The sequence below is a fragment of the Tenebrio molitor genome, chromosome 4 (genome assembly GCF_963966145.1).
Source record: "Tenebrio molitor chromosome 4, icTenMoli1.1, whole genome shotgun sequence".
Taxonomy (NCBI): domain Eukaryota; kingdom Metazoa; phylum Arthropoda; class Insecta; order Coleoptera; family Tenebrionidae; genus Tenebrio; species Tenebrio molitor.
Window position 1 is genome coordinate 2,598,825 of NC_091049.1, and position 12,698 is coordinate 2,611,522.

At 36.6% G+C, this 12,698-nt stretch overlaps 3 long non-coding RNA genes across 3 annotated transcripts; 1 reads left to right on the top strand and 2 right to left on the bottom strand.

Moving 5' to 3' along the window:
- The first annotated feature begins 4,195 nt into the window (after nucleotides 1-4,195).
- Nucleotides 4,196-7,041, top strand: LOC138128666 (uncharacterized). Its single transcript, XR_011158832.1, has 4 exons — nucleotides 4,196-4,267; nucleotides 4,320-4,547; nucleotides 4,602-4,735; nucleotides 4,785-7,041. It is a non-coding gene; the product is annotated as an uncharacterized lncRNA (long non-coding RNA).
- A 426-nt stretch (nucleotides 7,042-7,467) lies between these two features.
- LOC138128665 (uncharacterized) lies at nucleotides 7,468-8,763 on the bottom strand. The gene is made up of 4 exons (XR_011158831.1): nucleotides 8,629-8,763; nucleotides 8,339-8,576; nucleotides 8,151-8,284; nucleotides 7,468-8,098 (listed from the first exon to the last, which is right to left on the bottom strand). It is a non-coding gene; the product is annotated as an uncharacterized lncRNA (long non-coding RNA).
- Nucleotides 8,764-11,083: 2,320 nt separating this feature from the next.
- On the bottom strand, nucleotides 11,084-12,383 carry LOC138128664 (uncharacterized). Its single transcript, XR_011158830.1, has 4 exons — nucleotides 11,995-12,383; nucleotides 11,706-11,943; nucleotides 11,518-11,651; nucleotides 11,084-11,465 (listed from the first exon to the last, which is right to left on the bottom strand). It is a non-coding gene; the product is annotated as an uncharacterized lncRNA (long non-coding RNA).
- Between the last annotated feature and the right edge of the window lie 315 nt (nucleotides 12,384-12,698).

Here is a 12,698-nt window from a genome sequence, read left to right on the forward strand (position 1 = left end):
CATCCCGTATATTCCACGGAAACAATTTAAATTAAAATTCGTTTTGTTTCGGCGTTTATTTTGACATTTCATTTTCGTCATGTCAAGATCAGAAATGCCAACCTTGAAAAACTCAATTGAACAAATTTGTTTCAAAACGCGAATTTCCATAGAAGATATAGAAGAAATAACTCTAGTTCTTCTTCTCTTGGAGGGTGCTTAGCAGTCGAATATTTTGTCACGGTTAACTTCTGAGAGATTTCTTTGCGAAGAAGAATCGTAACACCACCTGCAGTAGGCGCCAGATTCAAATAAATCATCTGGGTTATGAATGAACTGTTGAAAAACGTCTACAAGGGTCCCCCAATTTTCGTTACAGTCCATTCTACTTGTTCAAAGGAGTCACATTTGCACTTTTAATTTCGTTTGGACCAATCCTGACGGTCCTGCGATTCAATGGATCAACCTGACCAACCTGTCTACAGTCTTTCGAGGACACTTTCAATGCCAAGCTCGTGGGGATTATTTAATTTTCATTCAATAGAGATCAGACCACTACCGCTACAAACTCTTTCAATCAAGTCTTCTGATCATAACCAGAATGAAGAAACTTGTTGTACCTTGACAAAACTGGATTGAAATGCAAAAAAAAACACAAAGTTTAGTTTACAAACGTGATCCCAAAGAGTTCTTTTCGTCTATATAAAAATACGAGAATACACACCTATTCTCAGAGTGTGGGAACCTGGGAACTAGTGAAGGTGTTGAGATGAAGACGTTAACTTTTTTGAGTGTATTTTGTTTGGTGAGCTTTAACAACGCCATCAAGTTGCGTAAATTACTTCTTCCTAGAAAATTCTTCACCTAAAGTGGTGATCGCTTCAGCTTCAACATTCATAAAATGTGACACGAGAAAGTCTGATTTCGACGAGTCTTTGTCTGAAGCCATCAAGAACGCCATCATACAATTGGATAGACCAATGGAAGAATACAACCTGCCAAGTTTGGAACCATTCTTCGTGCCTTTCTTCTTCTCCAAAGCTGGAGAGAAACCGGCTTTTGAGAGCAAATTCAAAAACTATAGAATCTTCGGCCACACGAAGATTACTGACTTGAAAGCAACGTAAGCAACGCCAATAAACTAGTATTTGTTTAAAAATCAAAAATTCACCACCTGTTGAATTATGTTGGCAGAAAAAAGAAATCCCTAGAATAAGTTTCATTTTTTTTAACCGTTAAATTCAAACGAGCGCTCATTAACTGCTTCGAAGAAATAATAAAATGAGAATAAGAAGCACGACCAAAACGACTGTCAACAGTTTTCTTTCATAACCCCACTTTCATCACTTCCTTCTGACAATTGCAAACACGCTAAAAATAAAAGTTGGCGATGTTGTCGGTTGTATTTTCGAGATAGAATGCAGTGTTGGTGGATTTTTATTTTGAAACAGATAATAGGTACAGTTGCGGCCGTTGAAAACTCAGACACTTTGACAACGCCAAACTCTTAGCTTTGTAAATGGTATTGAAAGTGACGTTTCTCAAAATGTCACTGAAACATTATCCACATTAATTGCTCTCGCAATGGCTCTTATATTCACAGTACTCACACCGTCCCTCAGTCAAACACATTTTTGCAAATCAGATAATTGCGGCATTTCAAAAGCTACGCGCGATTCTGACCTAATATGTCAAATACTGACACTGATTTTATAAACCTTGATGAAAATCCTGTTTACGCTAATCAAATTTCGGAATTTATACAGAGTGTTTAAATCTTTCCTGTTTGAGATTTCAACGGCGGCAACTGTACGGGTAATCTTGTAGTTTACGTCGCCCAAACTGTGCATCGCTTCGCGCACCGTGCTAAATGTGTACAGCGTTGCCAGACTTATTTATTTGTATCGAATAAGAGAAAATTCACAATTAAGATCACGTGACGGTGATTTAATTATACCGAGCGATCAAGAAGGACTGTTTAAGTTGGTAGTACAATTGAGAAAATTTTTTAATTCGGTTATTTATAACACTGCAACTGGATATGTTTTGTTGGTTTATTTGACAAATATCTGATATAGGTACAGCATTAACAACGACAAGCCACCAACAACCGGAAGTTACTCCTGTTATACGATTTAAAATACGATCCAGTGTTACCAACTTAAACAGTCATTCTTGATCACCCCGTACAATTATACTCTGAGCAGGAGCCCTTCTACCACCCATTGTTTCGAAACAAAGTTAAAAAAAAGCACACTAAACCAAGGAAACATATCAATTAACAAACGTATTGGAGTCTTACACATCCAACTAAAATTCTAATTAACATCTGGCAACAATGCAGAGTCTATGGGGCTGCGCGTATGAGATGCGCAATTTAGGCGACGTAAACTACAAGATTACCCTGTACGTCCTAATAAAAACTACCATTTCTCCCAATAGAATGAATTTCGAAGATAAGACCCTGACTATAACAATCACCAATCCAGAAATTCGCTACGAACTGGACTATGAAACCAAAGGTGTGATGTTTCTTATGCCAATTGACACTTCAGGTTCTGCACTTGTCAAAGCACGTCAGTTCTTTTGACAGCACAAAAATGTACTTTTCAAATGTATTTTTAGGAAATGTGACGTTCACTTTTACTTTCACGTTCGAAGAATACACGAAAGACGGTAAAAATCATTTGCTTGTGGTCGACACCAAACTGGAGATGGCGCCACAATCGATGAGCGCTCATTTTGAAAATTTACTCCGGGACAAGGATCTAAATGACGCATTCAGTCGAGAAATGAGTCTAAACTGGAAGATTTCTTTTGGGTACTTTGCACCAATCTATCTTGACAGTTATGGGCAAAGATGTGGCAATATCTTTAACACTTTCTTGGAAAAAGTACCTGTTGCTGAGATTTTTGATGGTCTATAGTTTGGAGTTGTTGAATTAAGCTGCCTGATTGTTAATTCTTTTTTTAATAAATAATATAATTTCAAGTTCTTTTTTTAAACAATTGTCAAAGTGTTGTCATGTTGGTATGAATCACTAGTTATTTGATGGTTATTAGGTTGGCAACGTAAAGTGTCAATTGTATGTGTCAGCCATTTTGATTGGACGGCAGTTGCATTTGCGCTACTGAAGCCGCAATTAGATACTTTTAAATTTAAATTAAAAAGAGAAATGAGTTTCCGAAAGCAAGGATATGGACGGTCCCTGACACAACTATAAAAATCATGGTCTTTATTTCTTGTTTTTTCGATAAAATTTGCCTGCACCTGAACTTTTGTGACATTTGAAAATTAATGACATAACCTCAAACCTGATTGAGGAAGATTTTACGATACTGTGTTCCGGAACGAAAGGTTTTAGGGTGGTACAGTTGGGTCTTTGAGGGAATTTAGACATTACCTAACAATTGTTAAAAAAAGACTTCATACAACAATGTATTTAATTTGTATTATATATTTTCTCAATAAACTCTAATCTGATTTTCTTCTTCACCCAAGTCCAGAACAAAATTGTAGTTTTTACAAATTGCAGAGATTTTTGAATATCTTCGCTTCTAGCATTAAATGTTACGATGAGATAATCTTTCCGAATGAGTCAGTTTTCTAAATTTAAAAACCAAAACACTTGAGACAGCGTCCAATAAGAATACTGAACGTCTGACAAAATAGAGAAGCTTCTGGTCTTGTCACAAAATGATGAAGCAAGTTTCTCTTCTTGTGGAGGACAATCAGCTGTCAAAATTCTTACCATAACTGTTTCATACAAATCTCTGTCCCAAGGAGTATCATGAGAGCACCCTTACAAGACAGGACACTCCGACACTCGCAATCGCAAGGACACTCCTCACTGTTTAAAAAATGTGTTCCACCCTTCCCCAATGAGTCATCATGTTGTGACTTTCTCAGAACATCTTCAACCTCAAGGTCATCGGAATTATATAAATTCCATTGAATAGACCTCATCAATGAAAGAACTTCTTCAATCACCCAACACAACAAAAATGTGAAGAAACCTGATATAGCGTAAACAGTGACACATCTGGAACACAAACAACGAAAAAACGCCTACAAAGTTCAGTTAGAAGTGTTCGTTTGCAACTTTTTTCGTCGCACAACATAATTAAATCGAAGCAAGGAACGAGTTTGTAAATGTGTTTATGCACAATTTTCCGCATATAAATGCAAGAAAATGCATCGGTTCTCAGAGTGTCACTACTCTGAGTGTCAAGATGAAGGTGCTAACATTTTTGGGTGTCCTGTGCTTGGCGAATTGTCTCAAATTGCGTAAATATTTTTTCATGAAGAAAATCTTCATCTAAATCTGTCATTCCATCAGCTTCCACGTTTACAAAATGCGACAAGAGAAAATTCGATTTCAACAATTGTTTGTCTGAAGCAATCAAGAACGCCATCACGCAATTGGATAGGCCAATGGACGAGTACAGCTTGCCAAGTTTGGAACCATTCTTCGCGCCTTTCCTCTTCGCCAAAGCTGGAGAGAATCCGGCAAATTCAAAAACTACAGAATCTTCGGCCACACGAAGATCACTGACTTGAAAGCAACGTAAGCAACGCCAATACAGTGCGTCCTAGTAAAAACTACCATTTCTCCCAATAGAATGAATTTCGAAGACAAGACATTGACTGTAGCAATCACCAATCCAGAAATTCGTTACGAACTGGACTATGAAGCTAAAGGTGTGATGTTTCTTATGCCAGTTGACACTTCAGGTCCTGCACTTGTCAATGCACGTGAGTTCTTTTGACAGCACAAAAATGTACTTTTCAAATGTATTTTTAGAAAACGTGAAGAGCACGTTTACTTTTACGTTCGAAGAATACCGAGGGAGGGTCAAAATCATTTATTTGTGATCGACAGTAAAGTGGAGATGGCGCCACAATCGATGAGCGCTCATTTTGAAAATTTACTCCGGGACAAGGATCTAAATGATGCCTTCAGTCGAGAAATGAGTCTAAACTGGAAGATTTCTTTTGGGTACTTTGCGCCCATCTATCTTGACAGTTATGCGCAAAGTGTTGGTAATGTCTTTAACAATTTTTTGGAAAAAGTACCTGTTGCTGAGATTTTTGATGGTCTGTAGTTTGGAGTTGTTGAATTAAGCTTTTTTTTTATAAATAATGTTAAATTTGATTTAGGGCCGGTTGCACCAACGCCAGTTAAAGTTAACTCTGGGTTAAAATGCTTCGTTACTTTAGTTACCCATTGTTATAACAATGTTTTCTTACATTTTAATCTGTAGTTAAATTTAACTCACGTTGGTGCAACCGGCCCTTAAAGTTCTTTTTTTAAAACAATTGTCAAGGTGTTGTCATGCTGGTATGAATCACTAGTTATTTGATGGTTATTAGGTTGGCAACGTAAAATGTCAATTGTATGTGTCAGCCATTTTGATTGGACGGCAGTTGCATTTGTGCTACTGAAGCCGCAGTTACGGGTATCAAGAAGAACTGTTTAAGTTGGTTATGCTGAATTTTATTTTTAAATGGTACAACTGGAGTAACTTCCGGTTGTTGATGGCTTCACACTGACAGCCGCATCACTGACAAGTCAAATTTGGCATTTCAAATTAAATTAAACATGCTGGTGAATCGTTCCAGAGAAGAGTTAATTTATGTTTAGAGCAAAATGGGGAGCACTTCGAGAATTTCTTTTAGCTGATTTTTACATGATTATTTTGAATTCTAACTTTGATTACTTTTTGCCGTTAATTTTTACTCTCATAGCCTACCATTTTGTCGTAAAAAATTTGTTACACAGTCTAGGACTGGTTTACAAATCTATGAGGGGCATGATGACCAACTCAATAGACCGGGACCAATGGCTTAACGTGACTTCCGAATCACGAGACAGAATATAGCCCTTTTTTTTTTTCGCCCTGGGTCGGAATTGAACCCGCGACCCTCGCGTCCCTGAGCCGAAACGGACTCCCTTAGGCTATATTCTGCTACGTCAGATATCTGTCAAATAAACCCACAAAACATATCCGGGTGTAGTGTTGTAAATAGCCGAATAAAAAAATGTTCTTAATTGTATTGCCAACTTAAACAGTCCTTCTTGATCACTTTTAAATTTAAAATAAAAAGTAAAATGAGTTTCCGAAAGCAGGGATATGGACGGCCCCTGACACAACTAGAAAAATAATGGTCTTTATTTCTTCTCTTTTGAATAAAATTTGCCTACACCCGAAACTTTTCTGACATTTGAAAATTAATGACATAACCTCAAACCTGATCGAGGAAGATTTTACGATACTGGTGTTCTGAAATGAAAGGTTTTAGGGTGGTACAGTTTGGTCTTTGAGGGAATTTAGACATGACCTAACAATTGTTAAAAAAAAGACTTTATACAACAGTGTATTTATTTAATTTTTATTATTATTTTATCAATAAACTCTAATCTGATTTTCTTCTGTTATTTCACCCAAGTGCAGAACAAAATTGTAGTTTTTACAAATCTGCAGAGATTTTTGAATATCTCTTCTATGTATTGGGTAATTCAAAATGATTGTGGATAAGTATGACAACTATGTACGAAAATTTATGTGGCAACTGTGTGAATTGACATTTTTGTGACAGTTTATAGCCGCGTAATTTGGAAATTGTCAAGTTAATATGCAATGTTATAAAAATTGTGGAATTCTTTTGCGAATTTTGCAAAATGTTATAGAGAAAAGTTTCATAAATTGGTGAGTTCTTCCACTGTTTAAAATTAACACACGTATTTCAGGTATACCCTGTATTAAAAAACAAGTTTCATAAGACCAGTCTTGAAGCACGAATTCAAGTTTAAAAAGCGAGTAGCGTAGCTACGAGTTATTTTAAAGAATGAGTGCTTCAAGGTCTTATGAAACGAGTTTTTTACACTATATTTTGTAATTTGCCCTTTTAATGCCGTTTTTAAACATTTTTTTTACTTTAGTCGATTTAGGGATTTTTGTGGCGGTTGGTAATGTCTTAATTTTAACAGTAAAAATTTGATCTAGTCGCCTTTTGTTTTATCCAAATTCTGTCACAAAACACGAATATGGAAGATAATCAAGATAATCTTGCCCCCTGAAAAATGTGAAATTTCCAAAAACACGGTCAAATTTTTCCGCTGGACACTTCCTATTCTTGACACATTTTCTAATTTAAACTGACATGCATGACAAGATAATTCCGCATCAAGCTTTGCCAACATAAAAATTTTTGTAAAATGTTTCGTGAATTAATGGCTGTAATGACATCGCAGATGATGACGACATGACGTCGCGCTCATTAATATGTCTTAAAGAATCAAAATGGAGGCAAATTACAAAAAATTATCTAAAGTTTGGTCGATCTACCGCGAGATCACTTAAATTTATAATAAAGTAGGCGCGATTGCAGATTCTGATAATTGCGTCGCTGTGCAAATTAGAGGTTATGTAAATATTTTGACGTTTCTCATGTTCCATCGTTTTAATTTAAAAGAAATGATGGACTAGAAAATAATACAGTTTTATTGACAATCATAGAAAATGTTCAAAGTGTTATCCCCCGGCTTTTAACTCATCGTTTCATATTTTGCATTGAATTTTGAAGGGTCACTTTAACAATTCAAATCAAGTTGTCAGCAGTGTTGGTCATGTTAGCCCAGAAGATAAAGGTAACTCTTCTTTTGTTTGGTCGACTCTGTCATTTTCATTTCTTGTGAAAGAAAAATCTTGGCAGAGAGACACTAAAGACAAATCTATTTGTCAAAATTAGGAAACTTGGATCAAAGAATATTTATTTAAAAGAAAATCAATTATTCGAAATGACAAGATACAGATTACAGACCATCAAAAAGCTCAGTAAGAGGTAACTTTTCCAAGAAGTTGTTGAAAACTCTCTCATAACATTGCGCATAACTGTCAAAGTAAATAGGTAAACTGTACTCAAGCACTTTCTTCATGTTCGCACTGAGTTCTCGATTAAACGCTTCGTTTAAAATCTTGTCCTTGAATAAATTCTCAAAATGGAACGTCATCGATTGCATGTTCATGTCCAGTTTGGTGTCGATCACCAAAAAATAATCTCGTTTGTCTCTCGTGTAATCCTCGAATGTAAAAGTAAGCGTGTAAGTAGCATTTTCTGAAATAATCCGTGGAGTCTCTTCATCCTTGATAGGTTATGCAACACTCACGTGCAGTGGCAACTGCAGGACCTGCGGTATCAATTGGCATAAGAAACATCACGCCTTTAGCTTCATAGTCCAGTTCGTAGCGAACTTCTGGATTGGTGATTGCCATGGTCATTGTTTTTTCTTCGAAATTCATTCTGTTTAGAAAAATGACACTTTTTGAGAACGCAATGGTAATGACGCTTACCTACGTTGCTTTCAAGTAGGTGATTTTGGTGTGACCAAAAATCCTGTAGTTCTTCAATTTGTTATCAAAATTTCCGTTCTTGACAGCTTTGGATAAAATGATCGGTACAAAAAACGGTTCGAAACTTGGCAGATTGTACTCTTCCATTGGTTTATCCAGTTGAGAGATGGCGTTCTTGATGGCTTCAGATAAACAGTTGTCGAAATCAATTTTTCTCTTGTCGCATTTTGTAAATGTTGAAGCTAAAACAATCACACTCTTAAGTGAACAATTTCCTCAGAAGAAATCATTTACGCAGTTTTACAGGGTTGCAAAAGTTCGCCAAACACAAGACACAAGAAAATAGTAAAGTATTCATTTTGAAATGGTGCGACAGTCTGGGCATAGGTGTGCTTTCGTCTATTTATATGAGAGGAATTGTTTAAAATCCCATTTGTAAACTTGTTGCAGACTCATATTAACAATTCAACTTTCTCGTTTCTTTTTTTTTTTCTTTATCTTCCAGTTTATTCAAGGTTTGCTTCATTATGTTTCTTATTTTTCACGACAAAATTTTTAAAATCGTATTCTGAACTAAGGAAAAATGCTTTTTTCTCCCTTGCATCTGTATCTTCACTTCCGTGGGTCCACTCGTCAGGCATTAAATCCGACTCAGAAGAGTGACATTTTTTGATTGCTATTCATAACAGAACACCGCACCGTTTCAAAATCCGTCTCCGACGCTGCTTGAAAAATACTTAATTAACAACAACAAAATGCTTTATTTTGCCCTACGGGCTTTCGGATTCCTGATTACAAAACATACATAAAAATAACAATTTATTCTTCTCCCTCACTTCTCTCGTTCTCCATTCTTTCTCTCCTCTTCCTTACTCTTTCATCCATCTCCCTGCCGTCTTCGCTCCATTTTTCTCCCCCTTCCCTTCTCTTTCTCTCTCACATTTCGCCGCATGTGTTCGATCTTCTCACTGTCCTCACGTCACCTCCTGCACCTTCTCTCTCTCTTCTCCTTCCTTCCCATTCCTGTTCTCTCTCTCCTCGTCCCCACCTCTGCAATCCGCTATCATTTTCCTCTCTCACACACACTCTCTCCCCTCCCTATTGTACTTCGATTCTCTTAGTCTCTCTCTTCTCTCTTATTTTTCTGTGTCTTTGTCCCTCTACCTTTTTATTCACCTTCTCCTTGTACATTTTCTCGCCGAGCCGTCTTCTTATTCTCTCCTTCTTCTAGCAAATTTTCTTCAGTTTCTCCTGTCTCTTATCCCATCTAAACCAGTCCCCGTTTATCTGTATTTTCCTGTATCCTATTTTCACCCTTTTTCCTCTATCTCTCTCCTCTCTGGCCAACTCTCTTAACTTCTTTTGTGTTTCCCTTTCTTCTTTTGTCAAATCGTCATCTATATACATCCTCTCACCTTTTTTTTCCTTTAACTTACTCTTACTTAGCATTATGTTCTTCTTCTGCTCCCAATTTTCTATTTTTGCCAGCATCATCTTATCTTTATTTATTTTAAATGCTTCCTTTACATTCACTTTCACCCCTATCTCCCTTTCTAACCATTCTTCCACCCCCCTCTCTACATTTCCACTTATTGCTCCTATTCCAGTTATTATAACATTATTCTTCCTCTCCTTCTTTTCTCTTTGTTCCATCTTTTCCTCTATCATTTCCATCCTTTTCATCCAATCTGCCTTCTCCAACTGCCCTTTTTCTTCTCTTCCTCTCATCTCCTCTCTCACTGTCGCTAATTCTTTCCTTAGCTCCCCATTCTCCTCTCTCACTGCCGCTAATTCCTTTCTTAGTGTTTTGATCTCCTCTCTCATCTCTCTTATCATGGTTGTTTTCATTTCCTTATCCATTTCCTTGCTTTGATTTTCTTCTTGGCTTCTATTTGGTGATCTTCTCGTTCTGGAACTATTTCTGAGTGGGTTCTTGCCTTCTTTCGACGTTCTACCCTCTTCTCTTTCTCTCTTGCTGCTTTCTTTCCTTACTTCTGACGATTTCAATATGTCCTCTCTTTCTTGCTCTCCCTCCTTCTCTCTCGCTGCCGCTAATTCCTTTCTTCGTGCTCTGCTCTCCTCTACTATTCCCGCCATATCCTCTTTTATCTCTCTGAGCACTGTTTCTATTTTCTCCTCTATTTCTTTGGTTTGATTTCTTTCTTCGCCTCTACTTGGGGATCTTTCGGTTCTGGAACTCTTTCTGAATGGGTTCAGACCTTCTTCCGACATCCTACCCTCTTCTCTTTCTCTCTTGCTGCTTTCTTTCCTTGCTTTCGGCGATTTCGGCATGCCCTCTCTTTCTTGCCCGCTGTCTTCTCCTTATCACCTCTCACTCACTCGTCGTTGTTTACGTTTGCTATCGCTGCACTTTTTCCACGTCTGCTCGCTATCGCTGCCAAACCAGGAATCCCGAAAAATACTTAATTTTGGTGGCAATAAAAACGATTTCAGTTTTCTTTTCATCTTGAACTGATAACCAGACGACCACAGATGCCAGACACAAAACAACAAATGACAAGTGGCTATTGCGAAGAGTAGAAGATTCCTCTGGTTTAGACTTGTACTTTGACGAAATCAGCTTTTTGACAACAGTTTGGGAATTATTGAACTGACATCAAGATTAGTTCGAGTCGTAAATAATTCATAGATAAAATAATTACAATGCTGAATCTACCATGTAACATTTTCTTGTGAAGAACATCATGATAAGAACGAAGTTCTACTGTTTTAGGGACGAAAACATTCACTTCTGTTGAAAATCTTCAAATATGAATTGACTTTTATTTATTTATACAATTATCAGCCATCATAAAAAAACATTACAAATTAAACACCATCGAACAAGTCAATGAGAGGCACTTTTCCCAAAAAATTGTTCAACACATTCCCATAACCTTGGGCGTAACTGTCAAAATAAATGGCTTTAAATTGTTCAAAAACTGTTTTCCAGTTTTGGTTTATTTCCCGATTGAATCCGTCATTTAGAATCTCATCTTTGAACAAATTTCCAAAATGGAATTTCAAAGACTCTGGATGCGAATCCAGTTTGCTCTCAATCACCAGTAAATAATCTTGATTGTCCTTGGTATACTCTTCGAATGTAAAGTTAAGCGTGTACTGCACATTTTCTAAAATTATTTCTGAAATGTAATTAATTTTTGGTGCGTCAAAAGTACTTACGTCCAATTACAAGTGCAGGACCTGAAGCGTCAATTGGCAGAAGAAACATTACTCCTTTAGCTTCATAGTCCAATTCGTACCGAACTTCAGGATTGGTGATTGTTATGGTCAGTGTCTTATTTTCGAAATTCATTCTATTGGGAGAAATGGTAGTTTTTATAAAGACGTAGTGTATTGTCATTCCTCACGTTGCTTTCAAATCGGTGATTTTGGTGTGGCCAAAGATCCTGTAGTTTTTGAACTTGGCGTGAAAATTATTTATTGTTCCCGTTTTGGGTAAAAACATCGGCAAGAAAAGTGGTTCGAAACTTGGCAAATTATATTCCTTCAGTGGTTTGTCCAGTTGGGTGATGGTTTTCTTGATGGCTCCAGATAAACAGTCGTTGAAATCGATTTTTCGCTTGTCACATTTTGTAACTGTTGGAGCTAAAACAGTCACAGATTTATGTGAAGAATTTTTGCCAAGAAATTATTTACGCGGTGTTGTAGGATTACAAAAGTTCACCAAACACAACACACCGAAACATGCTAATGCCTTCATTTTGAAATGGTCGTTGTTGTCAACACTGCAAGAAAAGATGTGTTGTCTTGTATTTTATACGTGGAGAAGAATTATTCTAAATCACATTTGTAAACTCGTTGCAGACGTTCCAAAGACTGAATTTTTCTGACTGGTTTTTTATTGTTTATTTTCCAGTTTACTCAAGGTTTGCATCATAATATCTTTATTAATTTTATTTCGGATAAGAAGACTTAAAAAACTCGTCTAAACTTAGTCAACTTAATTTCAGTGTCTAATCTGTCGTAGAGAAGTTAAATAATCTCTATGAGTCAATGTGCTGAAGTTTCAAGAGAAGGAGGAACGAATGAAAGAAACTGAAAGCGTGGTGATCTGTGATATCGAAGACGGTTACAGCCTTCAAAAATACTTTCCTTTATAACTTACATTTCTTCTTGTAAATCAAATGGTTCTTCATCTTCTTCATTATGAGTTTCTGCTTTTTCAGCTATTTCGTAGAAAGAACCAACTTTGAATCTTGCTTTTTTAGAACAGATTTTGCATTGTTATTGAGTCACATCAAATCTTGCCTTTCTAAGAAACTTCATTTCTTTCTAGAAGACTTAATTCATGATTGATTTCTTAATTGGAAAAGCTCTATGTCAGCTTTACAATATCTGTA